At 47.5% G+C, this 19,896-nt stretch overlaps 1 long non-coding RNA gene across 1 annotated transcript; it reads right to left on the reverse strand.

The window, feature by feature from the left end:
• Window positions 1-665: 665 nt before the first annotated feature.
• Window positions 666-15,484, reverse strand: LOC149362418 (uncharacterized). Its single transcript, XR_016288212.1, has 6 exons — window positions 15,340-15,484; window positions 8,638-8,716; window positions 7,820-8,023; window positions 6,870-6,928; window positions 2,860-2,972; window positions 666-694 (listed from the first exon to the last, which is right to left on the reverse strand). It is a non-coding gene; the product is annotated as an uncharacterized LOC149362418 (long non-coding RNA).
• Between the last annotated feature and the right edge of the window lie 4,412 nt (window positions 15,485-19,896).

Below are 19,896 nucleotides of genomic sequence, written 5' to 3' on the forward strand. Positions count from 1 at the left end.
AGCCTCGAAACGATCTTTATACTTCTTTTTTTTGCGCATATTGAGCAACATCTCCTGGATACAGAAGCAATTGTCTTGGAAGTTAAAACGGCTCCTTTCGTTAGAGGAGTGGAATCGTGTTTTAGAAAAAAAAAGAAAAACGTGCGAAAAGAGATTTCGCGAAAACGTCCGAAATAGAGCATTTTTCTCTCAGCACCACTCGGCCAGGGTGAACTTGTGACAGCTAATGCTGACGAGACAGCCCATTTGTACCTTTTTCTTCATACTAATGCAGAGTATCGCGTTAAAATGCACAAAATAGCGCATCAGTCCGTCAAGTGCAGGAGCACGTCATAGTGATAAAATTGTCCTATAAGAGTAGACAGGGATTGCCCCCGGAAACACAGTGATATCCCTCCGCTGTTTACATCGATAGCGCAAGTGGACAAAGGATGGGGGCACAGAAAGCGAAGTATTGTCAAGGACAGGCGAAAATGGCCATAACACAGGCACTGAAGGTTTTTGAAAGCACTGCGCAACTTTGTAAAGAAAAAGTGAAGCGAAGAAGAAAAAAAAAACTGCACATTTTAAAACGATTTCCGCTCAATGAAAATAACGCATTTCAGCCAAACCGGTTTCCCATTCTTCAGAGGCCGTATTTTGTAACAAATGATTTCTCCTGCATTTCATTTGGTCGTGATGCCAGGGTTGACACCTGTAACAGAAGGGGGGAAGGAAAACGACCAATCGTACACAAGGCCAGTCTGGTCGCGGCACCGCCGCCGCACCGATTCCGGCTGAGTCGCTTGGACCATGTTAAACCATTTTATTACACGACCACTGCAAAGGTTCTTTGCGAAGACAGATTGATGCCAGTAAAGATACTCAGGCACGGAAATTTCGCCATCGCGCTCTGTCATTCTTTGGCGTAGGTACCGGTCTGCAATCGTGGTACGGTCGTGGAAGCATTCATTCGAGTAAGTGGCATCGTGGGCGTGTATCTGCCACGACCAGCGTGACGTCTTCTCCCATGGTCTACGTCAAGGAAGCACCGACAAATGGCATAAGACCAAATGAAAGGAATAAATTAATTGTTACATAATAAGGCAATGGCATTTATTACAGTTGATACTTGTAGAAAGCCTTATGCAGCGTGCTAGCTCTGCCGTGTGTCCCACAGTATGGCCTATTGCGACTACATTACCTGCGCTTTCCTTACCGCAGTGCAGCTTCAGGCTTACCTTGTGTTGGATTTTGCGGCTCCTGTTTTCCGCCGGCTGTGAAACGTAAATGCATGGTGTTATCACTCGCTGGCTACGGCACGCGTTACTTATTTGCAGAACGTTGCGCCAGATAATGTGGCGTCAAATCTTAGTTGCCACACCGGCCCGTCAACCTAGTTCACCTATTTAAAAATAACATCACTCACAACGCTAAATATGCCTCTTTGTGCAAAAAAAAAGTTATTATTAATGCGCTGAACTGCTATACTCACTGTCGTTTTCGGAAAACATATGAGACTGTAGCTACAGAAGCTGCAGCTTTCAACGAAGAGTACCGAGTGAAGATTCCACTAATATAGGTTTTCCTCATGTCTTTCGGAAACTCTAGCAAAGCCAGGCGAGCATCTTCACATTTAGTTCACGTGTCTTCGAGGTGCAGTTATTTCACAGCTTCAGTACTGAACGCAAACGTGCGGCTTCAACTACACTTCGGTCTCTGCAAAGGTTTTTTTTTGTTCTTGCTGTATCGAAGGCATTCAGCCACTCGTGTATTAAACGACATAAATATGGTATGAATATAGGTAGCATCATTCCATCGCAGATCTGAACGCAGTTCATTTCCAAGCTAAATTAATGCAGTTCCTCCATTATCGTCCGTTATTTCTTGACGCCACAGCCCCGCGACAGTCTGCGCGTGAAAAACAAACCAATGTAGGCCATGATTTCAGCGTAACCGAAGGCACTACTGGCAACGGCACGAGCTTGCCTGAAACCTCCGACAGCATACATGACTCCGCTACGTCGCCTGCTGACGAAGTCCTCTTGAGTGCCGTGATTCTACCCACAGTTAAAAGTACCAGCTTTCCAAAAAAGGAAGGCGTGACAAGGAGGCGACGGGGAGTGACTATGCGTAGTTTAAGAATGCAGTAAGCGTCCTTTCAAAATGGAAACAAAATAAAGGCCCACTGACAGCGTAAAATTCTGTTTTGCGCTGATAGTTTCTTTTTTCGACCGTGAAAGCATTATATGTCCTATTAGCCCAAAAGACGGCGTCCGCCGGCGTTTGTGGCACGAGTCACCATGTTCTTGCATGAAATCAGCAGTATACCATATATAAGATAGTGACGTCACCAGCAAAGTAGAGAACATAAAACTTCTTCCTAAGGTGCGAGGAACTGACACAGGGACTTTCAGATTGTGAGCCAAGAACGCAACCCATAAGCCACAAAACCACATTACTTCTTGGAGAATAAAGGTTAACCGACTGATGCGTCTCCTTACGCCTGTATGCTAATGAGCAGGGGCGTTATTTCAAAGGATAGAATCTTTAATTAACCTCGCAACAGAGCAGTCGATGAGACAATGCTTTCCCATTAAAAACACGTAAGCAATCATAAGTGCTGTCCGTAATTGTTTCTGCTTCCTGTTGTCGAATCTGCCTGTTTCTTCGATTCTTGAAATTCATATTTCGCAGCTACCCGTCTTACCTCCGTCAGGAACCTCTGACGTGCACATGCAGTTTAGGTTTAGACATCAGCTACTGAGATCTGGCTGTGATTCCGCAGACATACTGTAGTCCTAGAAGGACTGCTGCCTGCCTCCTAGTGGGGTCCTACATGAGAGCACAGGGGGGATTATCGCTCCGGCACACTCTCACCGACAATGTAGATGATCAGGAGGGCAGCCAGCAGGAGCGTCGTGCCCACAGCTATTACGGTGTTCTTGTTGAATCCCGGTGCCTCGGTGGTCTCCTTCACCAGGAGCCGCTTCCTGGGCAAAGACGTCGCCACGGACAATGCATTAGCATCTGGGCAAAACTGCCGGAGGGATCGCACCAAATATGTTGCCGGCAACGTGCTCGCGTAAGGGATGCCTAAACGAATTGGCGGCATTGCCAACGTTCCTTTAGTTCACGCTGCCCCCAGCGCATGCCAGGCTGAACGGTCATTTCGTGCGTCATCGGCTGCACTAAAATGCACCGCAATCCGTGATTTCGCACGCTAGCCGTGAGTAGAAGGGAAGCAGGTCTTTCACAAGGGTTTGGTCTTATTGAATCAAATCCTTTATTCTGCAGGTCATCTTGTCACAACTATCGCCCGTCAACCGGCTGCCTGGTGCAAGCCGTCGAGGCACAGGGGCCGCTTTACGCTCCCCTGTGGCCTAAAAGCGAACGTTGTGCAACATTTATTTTTTTGAGGTCGGTCAGCCCGTGCGTGGTGCACGTGTGTCGGTGCGTCAGTACTCCAAAGGAACTCAAGGGGTTGCGGGTTTAAAACAAATATTTAATCGCATGCAGGGAAACACAAAAACATGTAAAAACAAACAGAGGAGTAGCCGAAAAACTATACAAAACGCGACAAGCAAGAGAGAACAATACTAAGAACACACAAACCCAATTACAGAGAACAAGAAGGCGTACAGGGCATGAAAAGAAGTAATATACAAAAAGTTAAATGGGAAAAAGAATAGAAAGTCCGACGGACAATTCACATACGGGGGCTGCGGCGATGACTCTGGTTCGGGTGGTTGTGGATGCGACGATGGCTCGACGGCGGCGGGCCTTGTGCGATGGAACGCGTGCCTCGGCGCGGTAACTCGGCCCTCCACGCCCGCAAACACACCACCCAACCTCTTCAACTGCCTATTTCCTCCCGACTGTCCCAACCGCTCTCCGCAACCTGGACGGGCCGGCAGCTAGCATACCTCTTCCCTCTCCCTCATCATTGTGGCGCTTTTGTCAACGCGGTGACGACGGTGCAGAGGGGACGCATGAACCCGCTCAGCTCCCTCAGAGCGCCGCGCGGGAGAGCAGGAGGGAACGCAAAAGGTCAGTCTTCCGTGACAGGCGTCGTCGAGTCGGCTATGCCTGCATTCTCCACTTTAAAAAAAAAACAGCGCACCCGTACTACCGCTCTAGAACATACCACTCCTGGAATTCCAGTGTCGGCTTCGTTCGCCGATGGCTGAGCCCCGAGAGAATTCCTGACCAGAAACAGTCCACTGGTCTGTGACACATCTGTACAGTCACTCAAGGAGGAATATGCCTAAGTTTACATCAGATGCCTTGTAAAAAGCTCGTACATGCCGTGAGCTGCATAAAAGGAAACGTATTGTATTTTATGAACCCATCACGCTATCGCGTCATAACCTCAAGCCGGAGCTCAAGTGTGCCGTGCGATTTTTGTTCCAGGCTCCCGTTTCGTGAAAGGGAGCACTTCGACAGTCCTCGAAGCGAGAAGTGCCGGATTATAGAAGACATCGCTGTCCTTCACTGGCTGTGTGTCGCACAGCGGTGGGCCGGGTTCTGAATTTTTTTTTATTTCCTCCAGCATGTAAAGGCCCACGACACGCCGGCGGCGTTACATTATTTTGATGACGCGTTTTCTGTAAAGCTGACGTGTATTCGGTGATTTAGAAAAAAAAAACGATGAAGAAAACGATAAGACGAAACTCATTTCTTTATGTATCAACAGATGTTTTTAGCATATTATTAGCATCAGGTTTGATTCAGTTCTTAATTTTTTCCCCAGGTACAGCTGGGTAATCACGCTCAAAGTGCGTGAATGACCTCGTTTGTTGGCTGGCAGTTCTCAAGTCACTGCGGGCAAGAGCTACGGACACACCAAATAAGCGGCATGCGAAGCTTTCTTAGGGACTCGCCAACACTGGCCGCAGGCTTTCTGCCCGTCAATTTCGTGTTGCGCGCGAAAGCGGTGAGTCAACTACGGTTGGTTCCGAATTCGCTTGACGGTCACCGAAATCCGCGACGGACGTCGCGTATGGTGCGCAGAGTCGCGAACCTGCACGTGGGCTGGGAGGGACGCAGTAGTGGACGGCTTCCGACTTTTTTTAAGTCTACTAATCATCCGAAATCAATTTTTCTTTTTGCGTTAACTATAAGGCTTCCAGACTGGAAAAAAAAAAAAAACCTCGTTGTCTGAGTGTCCGAAGCCAGCTAGATCTGCAGAAATAAAATCAATATGGTCACGACTGCGTCACGTCCGGGTTTCGAACCCCGTGGCGGCGCGAACAGATTAGCTTCGCTGGCCACTGCACGAGAGCACTATGGCACTGTGACCGCGACCAATTACTTATGTGTTTAACTCCCACTCTTCAACCCATTCCCTACAACCATTCATCCTATCCATTTGTCCATCCCTTCCGCTATACTTCCCAGGGGAGATCAGGGGACTCTCCTCTGGCCCGCTCCCCCGGCTGTGGACCGCTATAGTAGCTTTTCCCTTTTATTTTACTTTTCCACCTACCGGTGGTGAAATTACAATTTGCCTACGGGCCTATTCTTTTATTTTCGAATTGGGTTAAGCCTGTTATACGTATGTTGTGGGCAGGGGCTTATTATTTTTCCCCAACCTATTCTTTGTCTAGCGCTGTACACTGCATGTCGTCGTTCATCAACTTCCATCCGTGTGCAATGGATCCATAACACACCGCTATCGCAGTGCCCTCTTAAGGCGCTTTAAGCGGTTCCAACTTTTTATAGCGCGGTACCACTAAGGTACGCATCATCGATTTCGTCCACCTCTGCCTGAAGATCTCTGCCGATATCGGACCTTGGAACAGTAGCCTTGAACCGAAAGCGATATGAAGCGCTACATCTGCCGTATATTGCATTTTGCCAAGTAAGCTAAATAGGCTGCAATTTTTTTCGAACATCACGCTTTTCTTTAGCAATATTTCCACATGTCAAACGTAGACGGCTTGCTATCGAGCTTCGTAGCGCTGAAAATCTGGATTCATAATTCTATTTCGTAGCAAAAGCTCCCTACTGCGGAAGAAATTTTGCAAAGTCAATTCCTGGCGCACTGTTTCATTTTGTTTTGTGATACACAAGTTGAGGGAATGAAGAAAATTTTGGTTTTAAAGCGAAATTTTCGGTGCCACAAACGGCGTTGTGTTCCTCTCCGTGAAAGGACAGCCTAGGGGTGGCTAAGGAAAAATTTCACGCTGTGCGCAGTCCACTCGCGAAATAAATGCACCTCGCGAAGGAACACTAGCGACACCAAGAAGGCCGCTTAATCTGTTCGTTGCTACGCCGTAACTCGCCGGGCCTGTTTCTTCGTCGAAATGACTCGCAGGATAAGTAGTGTACTTAGTTTCATTTGTTCACTGTGCTGTCTTTGGTTTGGTTTATTGGGGTTTAACGTCCCAAAGCGACTCGGGCTAAGAGGGACGCCGTAGTGAAGGGCTCCGGAAATTTCGACCACCTGGGGGTTCTTTAACGTGCACTGACATCGCATAGTACACGTGCCTCTAGAATTTCGCCTCCATCCAAATGCGACTGCCGCGGCCAGCAGCCGAGCGGCATTACGGATTAGGGAAGAGATCTCACCGACAGCAGAACCCTTTTGCTGGCGCGAGCCCTCGCGTCAGCAGCAACTCTCCCCACTCATTTAATGGACCGTGTACTCTGCGATGTCAGTGCACGTTAAAGAACCCCGGGTGGTCGAAATTTCTGGAGCCCTTCACTACGGCGTCCCTCATAGCCCGAGTCGCTTTGGGACGTTTAAACTCCATAAATAAACCAATCATCATTTTATGGCAAATGTTTTAGGGATCGACTGCGGTGCGTTGCTCCAGCAGCATCGATAGCGACTACCGCTGCCTGAGTGAAATGGCTAGTGGAGTCTTCGCACTATGCCTCCTTACCGCAAGACGATCAGCGAATCCTTCTTCCCTAGCCGACCACCGTCCGCACCTGCATCCGCCTGGTAAAAAATACAAAGAAAAAATTGGAGCGGACAAACAAGCTCCGCCTTAGGGGTATGACGCGATATCGTTAATGTGTTAATGCTCATGTATGCGAAATTGTGCATGTGAGCCATAGCGTTGTTATAATGATTGTGGCCGCTCACATTAACCCAAGGATTTTAGTCTTTACACAAAATATTTTTGTAGCTCAATGCGCTCACGCAAACATCGATCACAAAACACGCATAATACCGTGAGCTCCTTTCTTGTGTATTTTGTTTAGTCGCATAAATGCCACATATTAGACAGCGATAAGACCTTCACAACTTATATGGATGCCTGTTAGTGAATTCAACCATTGATTCGACATTCAACATCACTCCGCTGCACCACCACCGAAAAGAAATAATGCATAGACATTGAGAGCCGCAGTGCTTACTAACCTACGCCTTCACAAATCGTCGTGCGCCGCCGCGGTGGCTCAGTGGTTATGGCACTCGGTTGCTGACCCGAAAGACGCGAGTTCGATTCCGGCCGCAGCGGTCGAATTTCGATGAAGGCAAAATTCTAGAGTCCCGTGTACTGTGCGATGTCAGTGCACTTTAAAGAAGCCTAGGGGGTCGAAATTTCCGGAGCCCTTCACTACGGCGTCCCTCATAGCCTGAGTCGCTTCGGGACGTAAAACCCCCATAAACCAAACCAATTCGTGGTGCTTGCTTAACTAGGTAAGACGAAGCAATTACCCTAAACATGGTCTCAGATTAACCCTAACCTGCTGCCACCCTGTTCGAGCCATACCAGTAACGCAGTGATCTTCCAGCTCAAACCGTTCTTCTGTACTTTATGGAGAGATAAAATAGGCACGGAAGCTTAGCGCGCCAGTGGTTAGCGGCACAATGTCCACTCACCGCCGTAAATTGCTGCTGCAGCATTTCGCCGAGTCTGAAGGCAAGCGGCTGTCCTGAGAACGCGCTCTTCTTTCTCGTTCACTTTTCTCGGAAGAAAATTGTTGTTGTTTTTGTTGTAGCCTTTGACAGAATGGCACATAGCCACACTGGGGGATCGGCCAAGAATCGGGAGGTAAAGGTTGGTATTCACCTGTACGTAGGCACCTGCACAAGACAAAAGAAAAGCACACGGGAGGGGAACACCGGGGGAGTCTACCACAAGAAGGGCAGGAAGAGGAAGAAAAAAATAATAATCATAAAAAATAGATATATATTTATATATAGGAGTTTGGATTGGAGAGAGAGAGAAAAGAGAGATATTAATTCGAAAAATAATGAAGCATAAAAAAGAAAATACTGAAAGCTTTAGCAAGGGAGTCGATGAGATTCCAGCAAGAAATTTTGACCAGTGTCACAAGCAGACCTGTGGCTGAACCCAAGCGTGGTGGCGCCAAATGATAGCAAGTGTGGGCTGCTCAAACTAAGGCCAGGTTGCTGTAAGGGCAACTCCAGCGGTATTCTTCTCAAAGAGGTGAAACACTCACGCATTACAGCAAGCCTGAAGATGTAGAAGTTTGGGTTGAAAAGAATGCTCGCCTTGCAGGCTGCTTTATGCCTGTATAGCTCGATCTTCAATAAAACAGTCAACGAAATTGCAATGAACGAGACGCCAAACCATAAGTACTCGCAGTAAGGGATCACTAACACGTAAAGGAAGAAGCACGCTTTGATCATCTCACTAATATCGCGGCATTTTCTTTTCTGTACATTTCACTCACCGCGTGCTAGTTTCCTCCTCATTACTTGCTGGTTGTCGACCAGTTTCTAGCCGATTACCCAGTGTGAGTATGTGGAACACTGAAAAGGAGCAATAGCAGCAACATATCAATTTAAATAAGAAGCTCAGATAAAATATCCGCATGAAGAGCCGCTGCGTGTTCTAACCTATGAGTTCACAAATACTCGTGCTTGGTTATCTCTTCAGACGCCATTTTTTCTTTCCATCGAAAACAAATCTCTTTCCAATTAAATAGTATATTCCGACCTTAAAAAGGACAAATTGTTAGTTTTCTAGCACGCCATGTACGCACTTGATTTTTTACACGGCTGTGCTAAAATTCGTACAAAGTGTCATAACTTATGCAAACAGCAACATCGAATTGCCGGCATTTTACAGGTAAACACGCGAAGGATCGTACGATCTATTTGTGTTGCCAAAAAACAACATTGTATTTGAAATCGCAAAAAAACAACATGTTATTATTGCTAACGAAATCTGTCTACACAAAAATGGCAGACTACGTTCTACCGCGCTCACTGTTTTGCGCAATATCATTTACTGCGATCGCTATGTGGCCTACAAAAACTTCATATTCACGTCATGAAGAAAGATAAATTAGCCTAAAACAAAGAAATCATTGCTAGGTGGGCCACACTCTTAGCAAAAGCTGTGAGTTTGCTTTGCACATAACTGTGTACAAAGCGCCTTAAAGGCTAGGCAAGCAAAAGAAACTGTCCTTAACTTGGTCCCAGACTAACCTTGAACAGCTACCGTCGTGTCTGCCCATCCACAAGCACTGATGAATGATGCCCTCCTCGGCTTCTTGGGTTATACTTTTTGTGGGCCAGTCGCAAACGGGTTTAGTGGGGTGTGTTCTAATACAATAGATCAGCGAAGCTTCGCTCCGCACAAGCGTTCGAGTGAGGCGCCTAGTGCACACAATTATAGTGGTAGCGAACACTTGCCGGCAATGTTGCGCAGATATTGGGAAGTTTAATATGGAGGGGGTAGAGAAAGTTGCAGCCTTGAAGTGGTCAAGAGGAAATTGCCCCTTGGCAAAAGTTTGATGTGTGCCCTAAGACACAAGGAGGGCACTGTCATTACCAGTAAGGACAAGATAGTAGATACAATCTAGGATACATTGTTGGGGTCCTCAAAAAGGGCCCAAAGAACAGCGTCGAGCCGAGGATCCCGGAACATGAGCTTCTTTCGCTGAATCGACGGATTTTCAACAAATACGCTGTAGAAGAGAAAGAAAGGTGCTTGCTCGACGGGGTTGACAACCTCATCAGGACGGTACCTACTAACGAACCTCACCAACGAACTCCAACGAAACATGTCGCAGATTTTATCAAGGACAATGACCTATACGACTCATGCAGGCCGACAAAGAAGGAGGCTTCGTCGCCTTGCTGTAGGCATGTTCATCGAAAAAGCTGTCCAGGCTATCCCAAAGAACTTCAAGACCACTAAACAGAAACCTGGAAAAGTAAAAAGTCGGGCTATTTCTTCATGTGAATAACTCGGTTTACAGGAGCGCGTAAAACATATTCAGGACTGCAAGCATAATAGTTTAAATGTGTTCTTTACTGCGAAGGCACACAAGGAATGTGTACCTTTTAGGTGCATAGTGAGTGAAAGAGGTGCCTGGGAAAACCAAGTTAGCCGCTACCTTCTAAAACAGCTCAACACCCTGGTTGTAGAAGATCCGTTTGGCGTCAGGAACAGCCTTGAAGTCATTGCATTTCTGCGGGGGAACAAGTCACTGGGATGTGCTTTTTCTCTAGATGTGGTTGATCTGTTTTACTCTATACCGCATGCAGAGTTGATCGCATCTATCTTGGCCTGCATCGAAACCAACGGCCTGTTTCTTTTCAAAATACTGCTCGCATATCTATAGATAACTTCTTAGCACTCTTAGAGTTTCATTTGTCTTTGACGAGCGTTTCCTTTCAAAGTCAAATGTATGTGCAAAAAAGGGAATATGTATTGGCTCGTGCGTCGCTCCCGCGTTGTGCAACATCATCTTGCGGGCACTGACAAAACCTTATAGGGGGCGCTTGACGCAGGCAAAGTTCTCAAAACTTTTAGATATGCTGACGATATTTAATTATATTGACTAAACAATTGCCCTTGAATTACTCGTAAACCGTGCAGGATATTCTATCTGATTTTAAACAACATAATCATTACTGACGAAGGTGTTTGCTGGATGTATCGTCCTCGTGCCCGCAAGGAATTGTTGCCGTACGATTGGACGCACTCGAAAACTGAAACGTGCCATTGCCATCATGTACCTTGAATCCGCTCTAAAGAAATCATGCTATCATAAAGTACAGGAAAGCTTTGATTTACAAATCCAAAAGCTTAAACAGGCTTGCTTTCCTTCCTTGGTGATAAGCTCTGTCACGGAAGCATTGCTGAAGAAGGTGAAAAAGAAAGAGAAAGAGCGAGGAGGGTGATGAAGTATCTGAAAAGAAAATCAAACCGGTTGTGATTCCATACTCCCACAAAGTGGCTATGGTCTCAAGCATGTAGATGTGAAATACAAAGTTGCTGTGGTCTTCTCTCCACCGAGAAAACTTGTATCGCTGTGCCGAAAGATTGGAACTGGTCATGTCAAGTCGTCAGAATGCGGAATTAAGCATGGAAACCCTTTTGTGAAATGTGCTGTGGGGGTAATGTATAGCATAACGCTGGCTTGTGGGAAGGTTCGGCGAGACAGGCCGATGTGTTAATGAACGTCTAATGGAGCATAAGCGTTTGCTAGGAAATGGTGCCGGGTCCCATTTGCCGCATCATTGTAAGGACTGTCGCAAAGAAGAGCAAAATATTTGTGAAGCAAAGCTCCAAGACACCCGAATATTATGTAGATGCAGAGATAAGACTGCTCATGAATTCCTAGAAGCCCACCGGATTAGAAAAAGCGGGAGTTCCTGTGTTAGCAGCCAATCGCTTGTAATTCATAATAATAAAAGTGTGCTTTTAGATAAGTTTAGAAAGAGTTGATTCACTTTTGTACCCTCCACTGTAGCTTCCTTGCCCTCGTACATGTCATTTACCTGTTGTTTGATGTATTGTTTGTTTTGCTTCCCTTCCACCCCGGCTTCTTCCTGGCTGTAAATAAGCAGGTCCTGATTTCAATAAACAATTGCAAGTAGCGGCTGTCTCGTGTTATTCTTTGTCTGTGTGCTGTCTTTTGTGCGCTTCATCCACTCAAGCAAACAGAAAAAGCGGCTGGTCTGGATTAGGCAACTGCAGATTTGTGTGAAGTACGCTGTTAGAAAAACTTGGCCCCATTTAATCGCAGTGCATCATGACCTCGAGAGTACCGGTTCCTTGGAAGAACGCTGGCGTCTTAATCCATAAGGAAAGGGGTTTCAGGGACTCGAAAAATTACAAGCCCATCAGCTTACTGTCTGTTGGTTACAAACGATTTACTTGGGTACTCGCTGATCGAATCGACAACTTTAAAAATTCTATAAGCCAGCTTTTCAGCAAGGAAGTTTTTCAGTCAAAAATTCTCGTTCGCAAATGACATTCTAGCACTGTCTTTTTTTTTAAAGGAAGTTGGAGATGCCCCTTAATCTGCGTTAGAAGGAAGTTGACGAAAGGGTTGAAACGTTTTTCACTGAATCCAAAATTACGGAGGGCATTTAAGACTACTTATGTGTTTTGAAGACGGAGTAATTAATTGTGAAATTTATTATTTTTTTTGCGTCCTTTCCCAGGACGTACTCATGTACTAGGTTCACCCTTATTCGTCAATAAGCAACTCGCTTTTGTGGCCTCTACTGCATGGAAATCAAACCCGCTCAGCTACCAAATGCTTTACGTAAACACATAATATTCCGCAATGCAGACACAAGCTGGGCTGTGTGCTCGCCTCGCAATCAGGAGGTCCTCGTTTCAATCACCGCCCTAACGAAAGTCAATCAGAATTTTGTGGACCACTTTTCCTGGATGCCGACAGCGACGACAGCGATGCCTAGAATACAACCAACCTCGTTTAAATAAATGTTTTTTATCTCTCTATATTAGCTTTCACAAATATTGAGGCAGCATTTACTCAGCCGGAACCTCATCATCCATGCAAGCATGGCGTAACCAGGACGCGCAAGAGGCGCATGTAAAGGTTCTGGAAAATATTGCCGCGGATCTTTGTAGCGTTCGTTTGTAGTATTTGTTTGTTCATGCTTTAAGGCTGCCGACGCGCCGCTTTATTGCTTCGTTTGTGACGCAAGACGCGCCTAGATTTATCTCGATTGATCGCATGCGGACGGAGCCGGTTCTAGTTTGTTCCAGAAGGTTCTAGTAACTTCCTAAGCTTTATCTCGAATGCTCGCTATCAGCTTTAAAAAGAGCACGGCCGACAGCGGCGGGGATTCTGTTCGACGACCGCCGAGCACGCCTGTTGCTACGCCGCCGCCGAGTGATTCAATTCTTTGCGGGCGCAAGTCAGCACGAATAAAGAGTTTCGTTTCGAAGACATTCTCGCTGTGTTCCTGTTCGCCGGACTGCAGTCACCACTACGTGACAATATCTATAGCACTTCCATAGCGACCATAGTCCTTCACAGGGAAAGTGATAAAATACCAGTCAGGAAAGATGGTAGGTAAAGAGGCACGATCTCTCCAGTATTGTTAACCACGTGCTTACAGGTAGTATTCAGAGAACAGCTTTGGGAAGCGCTGCGGGTAAAAGCCAATTGAAAATTCTTTTCCGATATCCTATTTGCTGATGACATTGCCTTGCTAAGTAAGTCAAGGGTCCAATTTGATAGCATGAGCGAGGACGTAGATGGGCAGAGCAGACTGGGTGTAAAAATTAACGTGAAGAAATCTAAAGCAATGCTCTGCAGTCTTGAAAGGAAACAACAGTCAGCGATAGGCAGCCAAGCATGAGAAGTGGTAAGAGAATAATCTGCTAAGGGCAGACGGTGACTTGGGTGCAGACCATGATATTAAAATCCCTAGAATATCAATCAGTTAGTGTGCGTTTGAAAGGCATTCTGTAGTCATGAAGCGCAGTTTAACAATATACCTAAAAAAGAAATTATTTAACAGATTTGTTTTAGCGCATTAAACTATGGGGCAGAAACTTTAGGGTAAAGAAAGGGTTTCAAATTGAGGACAACGCAGCAGCTGTGGCAAGAAAAATGGTAAGTGTAAAGCTGAGAGACAGGAAGAGGGCAGAGTGGGTCAGGGATCAAATGCGGATTAAAAACGCTAAGAGGGAGGAAGAGAGCAGCTTGGGACAGGGATCAAACTCAAGTTAATTATATCCTAGCCGAAATCAAGAAGAAATGGACAGGGCATGTAATGCGAAGGCAAGATAAACGATGGTACCTTAATGTAACGGAGTTGATTCCAAAAAGGACAGGCGTAGTGGGGCATGAGAAAATTAGCTGGGTGCATGAGATAAGGAAGTTTCAGTGGACGAGATGGCACAGGGCACGGTTATTTGGAGGAATGTAGGAAAGTCCTCTGTCCTGCAGTGGGCCTAGTTAAGCTGACGCTGACCTGTTCACCGCTGTGGTGTGGCGTCGGACCGCTCGACCACGGTGGCCGACTGTACTGTTGATGCAGCTGCGGTAGGTGGCCACAGCGACGAACTACATTACATCATCTGGGCCCCAGGTCACGCAGGCATCACCGGTAATTTCGAAGCCGACCAAATCGTTCGAAGCCATACACAACACGCATTCACGTCAGCCGACGAGACAGCAACTACTGACTACTACTCGAACACCTCAGGGGTACAAACACAAGACATCCACTACCACATGATTCCCTGGACAGAAAGCAGGCTGTTTTCTGGAGACAATTACAGACGAACTATATCGCTAGTCTCTTTATTTACCACAAAATTCACATTACCGCATACAAAGATACATATACCAGGTGCGGAGAGACACCCAGATTGCAAAATTTCCTATGATCCTCTCCCAGCATTGAGATGGCCCCCATCATACAACACCCAACAACGAAGCAGCGAGTCCCAGTAAGACCAGCGATGGTTGATCGAAAGGTCATGCCGGGTGGCACGGACAACTGGAGTCCTGGGCGGAGGACCCACCTACTGAGGACCGCCACACCTCGTGTTGTTATTGTTCTCAAGGGATAAATGGCGCGTACCCACTGCTAGCTGGGGGGTTGGTCAAGACAGTGACGGCGAATGACGGATGCACAAAAACGTTTTTTAGAAATGAAGAAAAGAGAATGCAGATTGCGACATTAATATTAAGAACAAATTGGTTGGTGTGAGATGGGTGAGTGAAAGTGGGAAGAGGGTTGTATGTACAGAGGTTTGGATGAATTGATTATTGATGAATTTTGTGCATAGCAGCCTCCTCCTCGATTACGGTGCGGCGTGTACCCATGTGTGGACGCTTTGGCTTAAAGCTCTACATCGTGATATAGACAAAACGTGTTAAAATATGAATTTGTGACAGTTTTCCTGCTGGTTTCGACAAACATGGCAGTAACGAATCGAAGCCCACTCAGTGCTGCATCTGAAAACCCTAGTAAAAAGCATAAAATAACGAATGTCAGTAAAAAAAAAGGACAACCCTGCATGACATCCGTATCGACAGCTTGATGTGCAACAATAGCCAGATTCTTCCTTATCCAATGCCAAGTCATCTCGAGCGTGCATGCGCGTAAGAAAGACGACAAAGACGAAAATCGCGATGGCTCACCGTTCAGCACCCCTTAGAAAGCTCCTAGAAGGTCTACGTTTGAAGCCGATGCAAGGCCCCGTCAGGGCCAGATCGAAGGAAGTAGAGATCAACAGGGTTGTCGCCACTCGGTGAGTATTAACCATTGCTTTCATTTCAACGTGTGTGACTTTCATTCATCAATGAACGCTGGCTCTCTGGAACGATAGGCAAGAACGAATGAGGTAGGTTAATCTTTTTAGTTGGCCTGGTGTGTGGACATTATAAACGCTTAAATGCAGTGATTGAGGGCTACGTCACTAAAGCTAGCCAAATCCTTCTCACAGCTATACTCAAGCGCCTTGCTTGAAGCGAAGCATTCTTCACTGAAAGTTGCATGCTGGAGTACAGGTTACCAATGCTTTGGGCAGGTATTTCCTAACTACTGCATGCAAGGCAGCAATTACGGCTAGTTGGTTGCACATTCTTGATGGAAATAACGCGCTAAACTAGGAATTCGGCGAGACAGACGGGTTTTTTAGGACAAGCACGCACTAACAACTGGGTTTATTAAAAAAACAGGAAGTACAATCCGTGCGCATGCACTATTCAAGCAACTCATTACCAGCAGCTATCACAGATCTGCACACTCCTTCGCTTCTTTGTTTGTTTTATTTACTCATCTGTTAGCCCCGCCGTGGTGGCTCAGTGGTTACTGCGCTCGGCTGCTGACCCGAAAGACGCGGGTTCGATCCCGGCCGCGGCGGCCGAATTCCGATGAAGGCGAAATTATGGAGGACCGTGTACTGTGCGATGCCAGTGCACGTTAAAGAACCCCAGGTGGTCGAAATGTCCGGAGCCCTTCACTACGGCGTCCCTCATAGCCTTAGTTGATTTGAGACGTTAAACCCCAATAAACCAATAAGCCAAACTCATCTGAGGGTGCGATTACGCACCTTTCTACACCTGCCTCCGGTATCTGAAAAGCTTATTTTATCTCCCTTTCCTTTTTGTCTATCATGTGAGCTAAGATGAAAAGTCTTTCAAATGGAGGTGCGCAGTGGTTATGGTGCTCGGCTGCTGACCCGAACGACGCGGGTTCGAGCCCGGCCGCGGCGGTCGTATTTCGATGTAGGCGAAATGCTGTGCGATGTCAGTGCACGTTAAAGAACCCCAGGTGGTCGAGATTATCCGGAGTCCTCCACTGCGGCGCCCTTCAAAGCATGAGTCGTTCTGGCACATTAAACTCCATAAGCGAAACCAAACCAAACCAGCAAACTTGAACCAGACCTCACATGTGCTATTTGCGCTGCCTCCTATAGTTAGCACGGCGTTGATTGCCTCCAAGTTTTACGGAGTGTAACAAAAGGACTCTTCCATGCTGAAAACAGCGCACTGATGCTATCGTGGTTCTGGAGCCACGCTTCTCCGCCAGACGACGAGCCAGGAAGGCAAGACCGTGAAGATGCCGGAACTCGGGGTAGGGAGAAACAAATAATGCAGAGGCGTTCATACATGTGACGCGAGAAATCTGCGCTACCAGTATTGGTTGTTCATTTCGTCTTAACATTGAGCGCCTTGCCGTCGCGTCGTTGAATTGGATTTCACCGTCGCGTTTTTGTTCCGGTTCTACGTGGTTTCTGGTGGGTGCAGGACCCTTTAGAGTGGACGGTGCTGAGTGGGTGGTGGCCGAAGGCCTTTTAAAGTGTGGAGGCGGATGGTGCTACTGAAGGGTGCGTGTGGGTGGAGGCTTGCTGGCAGGGGGATGTGGTGGCTTCTGAGGATGGTGAAGGCTTAGGAGCACACGCACGCACGCACGCACGCTGTTGGGACTGGGCATCCCTTGCCAGGCAACGGTCGAGGCGACGGTGAGTCAAATAACTTTTATGTAAAGTATGTACAAGGACTTTTACATGATACAAGGGACAAGAGCACCACGGGGCTAGCACAAAGACGAAGGGTGGCCCCGGCGGCGAGCGGAGCTCCGGCGTGGTGGCTCTTTGCTGCCCGTCTGCTGCTCGGGCTCAGCGCGGCTCCGTTTTTAAAGCCACCGCTGACGGTTGGGGCAGCCAGCAGTTCAAATCCTCCAATCAGGTCACGGCACTGGCCACCGTTCAAATTAGACCAATGGTCGAGAGGCGACGAGCGTCGGAGGAGTTCGCACCGACGGAGAGGAGGGGAGGAGGAAGGGTCCGCGTCGGCGCCGCGGTGGCGGGATGAGTCACGCTGCACGTCGCGACATGTCCGAGAGAGTCTGGGCCTGCTTTGCGCGCCGGCGGGCGCGCAGCGCTTGTTTCCAGAGAGGCCAGCCAGCGAAATGTGGGCTCCGGCACTACAACGCACGCACGCACGCACGCACGCATGCACACACACACACACACACACACACACACACACATACACACACATGCGCGCGCGCGCGCACACGCACACACAAACACACACACACATGGATTTTTGAGAAAAGTGGACTGCATTGCCAACGCACTTAATGTTTTCTGTACAATAATCGATATGGTGAAGATAAAATGAGCAAATTGTTTGGTTGGTAGAAAAAAGCTATTAGTGAATACAACTGCACTGATTAAATAGAGTCTCGGTAAGAATGCCTCCACGGCTTACGCAATTGCACCCCGCCGGTGAACGTGGGCGGGTCATCACTGGGATTTCGGTTGAGGCGAGGATGTTCAAGCGCAAGATCCACTCTGCCACAACACCTGTACTTCGCAGAAAACATAAGCACGAATCCTATTTTGATAGCCAAGGCTGCTGAAAGGTGAAGAGTGCGTTGTTTCCAGAAATATCAACCATAATTATCACCATCATCTGCCTGACTAAGTACACTACAGGGTAAAGGCTTCTCCCATGTCTCTCCAATTAACCAATTAATTATTAACGGAAACCCCCACCAGATCGCTACGCCCGGAGACAGAGGAGGGGCGGCTGTGGATGAGCCAATAACCTACCGCTGTCCATCTGCGGCGGGGCAATCCTCTGTCACTATCTCACGTAACATGGCTTCTCTCGACAGCTGGCACCAAAGCTTTCTTACTGCGTCACAATTTCTGGAAGGGAGGTGCAGTCGAGCCTTCCCCCGATCCATTGTATAGGCAGATGTGGCGATTCTGTCTGACACCCTGCCTTGTTCCGAGATGTTCCTTCTTTGGTTTCGATTAAACACGCGCGTGGCTCGGCGAACGTGCTTCGGAACAAGGCCGACCACAACAGCTGCGAAGTTTCAGTCTTAACGCACTATTGCGCCATGTTAGCCACAGCGAGTATTCAACATTCTGCCTTCGCTGAAAACTTATTAATCCTGGAAAGATGCTTTGACACTAACCATCTTCACTCCCTGATCCAATTGCAGCGATGTAGCGGCTCGGATAGCAGGAATCTCACCTGCCGAGCGCCGTGAGCAACCGAGCCCACGGCCAAGCCTCGCCAGCGACCAGGATTTACTGCATCGAGGAACGCCGTCTGATACTGGAAGTCATGCGCCAACGACTGCAGTTGAAGGTGGCGAGGAGAAGGAAGCGGAGTCATCGGACGTGCAGTGGAGAGTGGTGTTAATGGGACTCTGCGTGATCGCCTGCACTCTGTTTGCGACAGTCGCGTACTACGCTTTCGGAGGAGGCACGGTACGTTGTCTTTCAGCTGAGAGCGGATATTGTTCGTCGAGCTGATGAGGAGATGATAACGATAAGGATGATGATAAACGATTCTATGCGAGGGGTGTTCAATACTTCCTGCGCGCAAGCGTAACTTGGCTGAAAGCGTTACGGCATCGGACGCAGCTTGCGTCAGCATTACCAGTTCAAGGCCTGCTTTTTTGAATTCTGTATTGAGTATCGTTTCGCGAAGCGTTGAATCTTACTACCGGGTGGCAGTCGCTCAAGCAAAACACTGTCATATGATATGAATTCATCATCATCATCATCATAATCATAATATGCCTGACAACGCCCACTGCGGGACAAATGCCTCTCCCATATGTCACCAGTTATTCATGTTTTGTGCCAGCTCCGGCCACCCTATCCCCTCAAACTTCTTGATTTCATCCGCCCACCTAACTTCCGCCCCTTACTACGCTTGCCTTCCTTTGGAATCCATTCTGTTACCCATTAAACGCTACTGAAACCGAATGAAACACCTGTGTGCGGGCAGCGCGCTGTAAATGTGACCGTCGGAAGTTGCATGCGTGTGTTTAGGAACGGTTGGGGATTTATTCACTGATTCCGACGTACTATACGCTGTCGATCTGTACATGTCGGTGAAGTTTGCTGCAAAGTAAAAGATAAAAGTGGGTGCGTGAGAAGAACGTCTTACGAATTTTCGCGTATTTTAATCTGTTCACGTCTGCATGGTGTCTTAATTGTAGCCGTGAGGAAACAGTGCAAAATTCAGTTGATTGTATACTCGGCGGCAACTTTCCGTGGTTATGCAGTGGAAGCTTCGAGCGCGTGCGGCTAGCTCACAGGCCTGTTTCTTTGTCTTGTGCATGCGTGCGAACAGCGCACTTATAGTAGCCGGCGTCAGGGCCTCGTAGCTTCCTCTGCATGACCACAGAAAGCTGTCCCCAAGTATAGTAATTACGTCACT

Source organism: Amblyomma mixtum, chromosome 2 (genome assembly GCF_055824585.1).
Source record: "Amblyomma mixtum isolate Tamu chromosome 2, ASM5582458v1, whole genome shotgun sequence".
NCBI lineage: Eukaryota > Metazoa > Arthropoda > Arachnida > Ixodida > Ixodidae > Amblyomma > Amblyomma mixtum.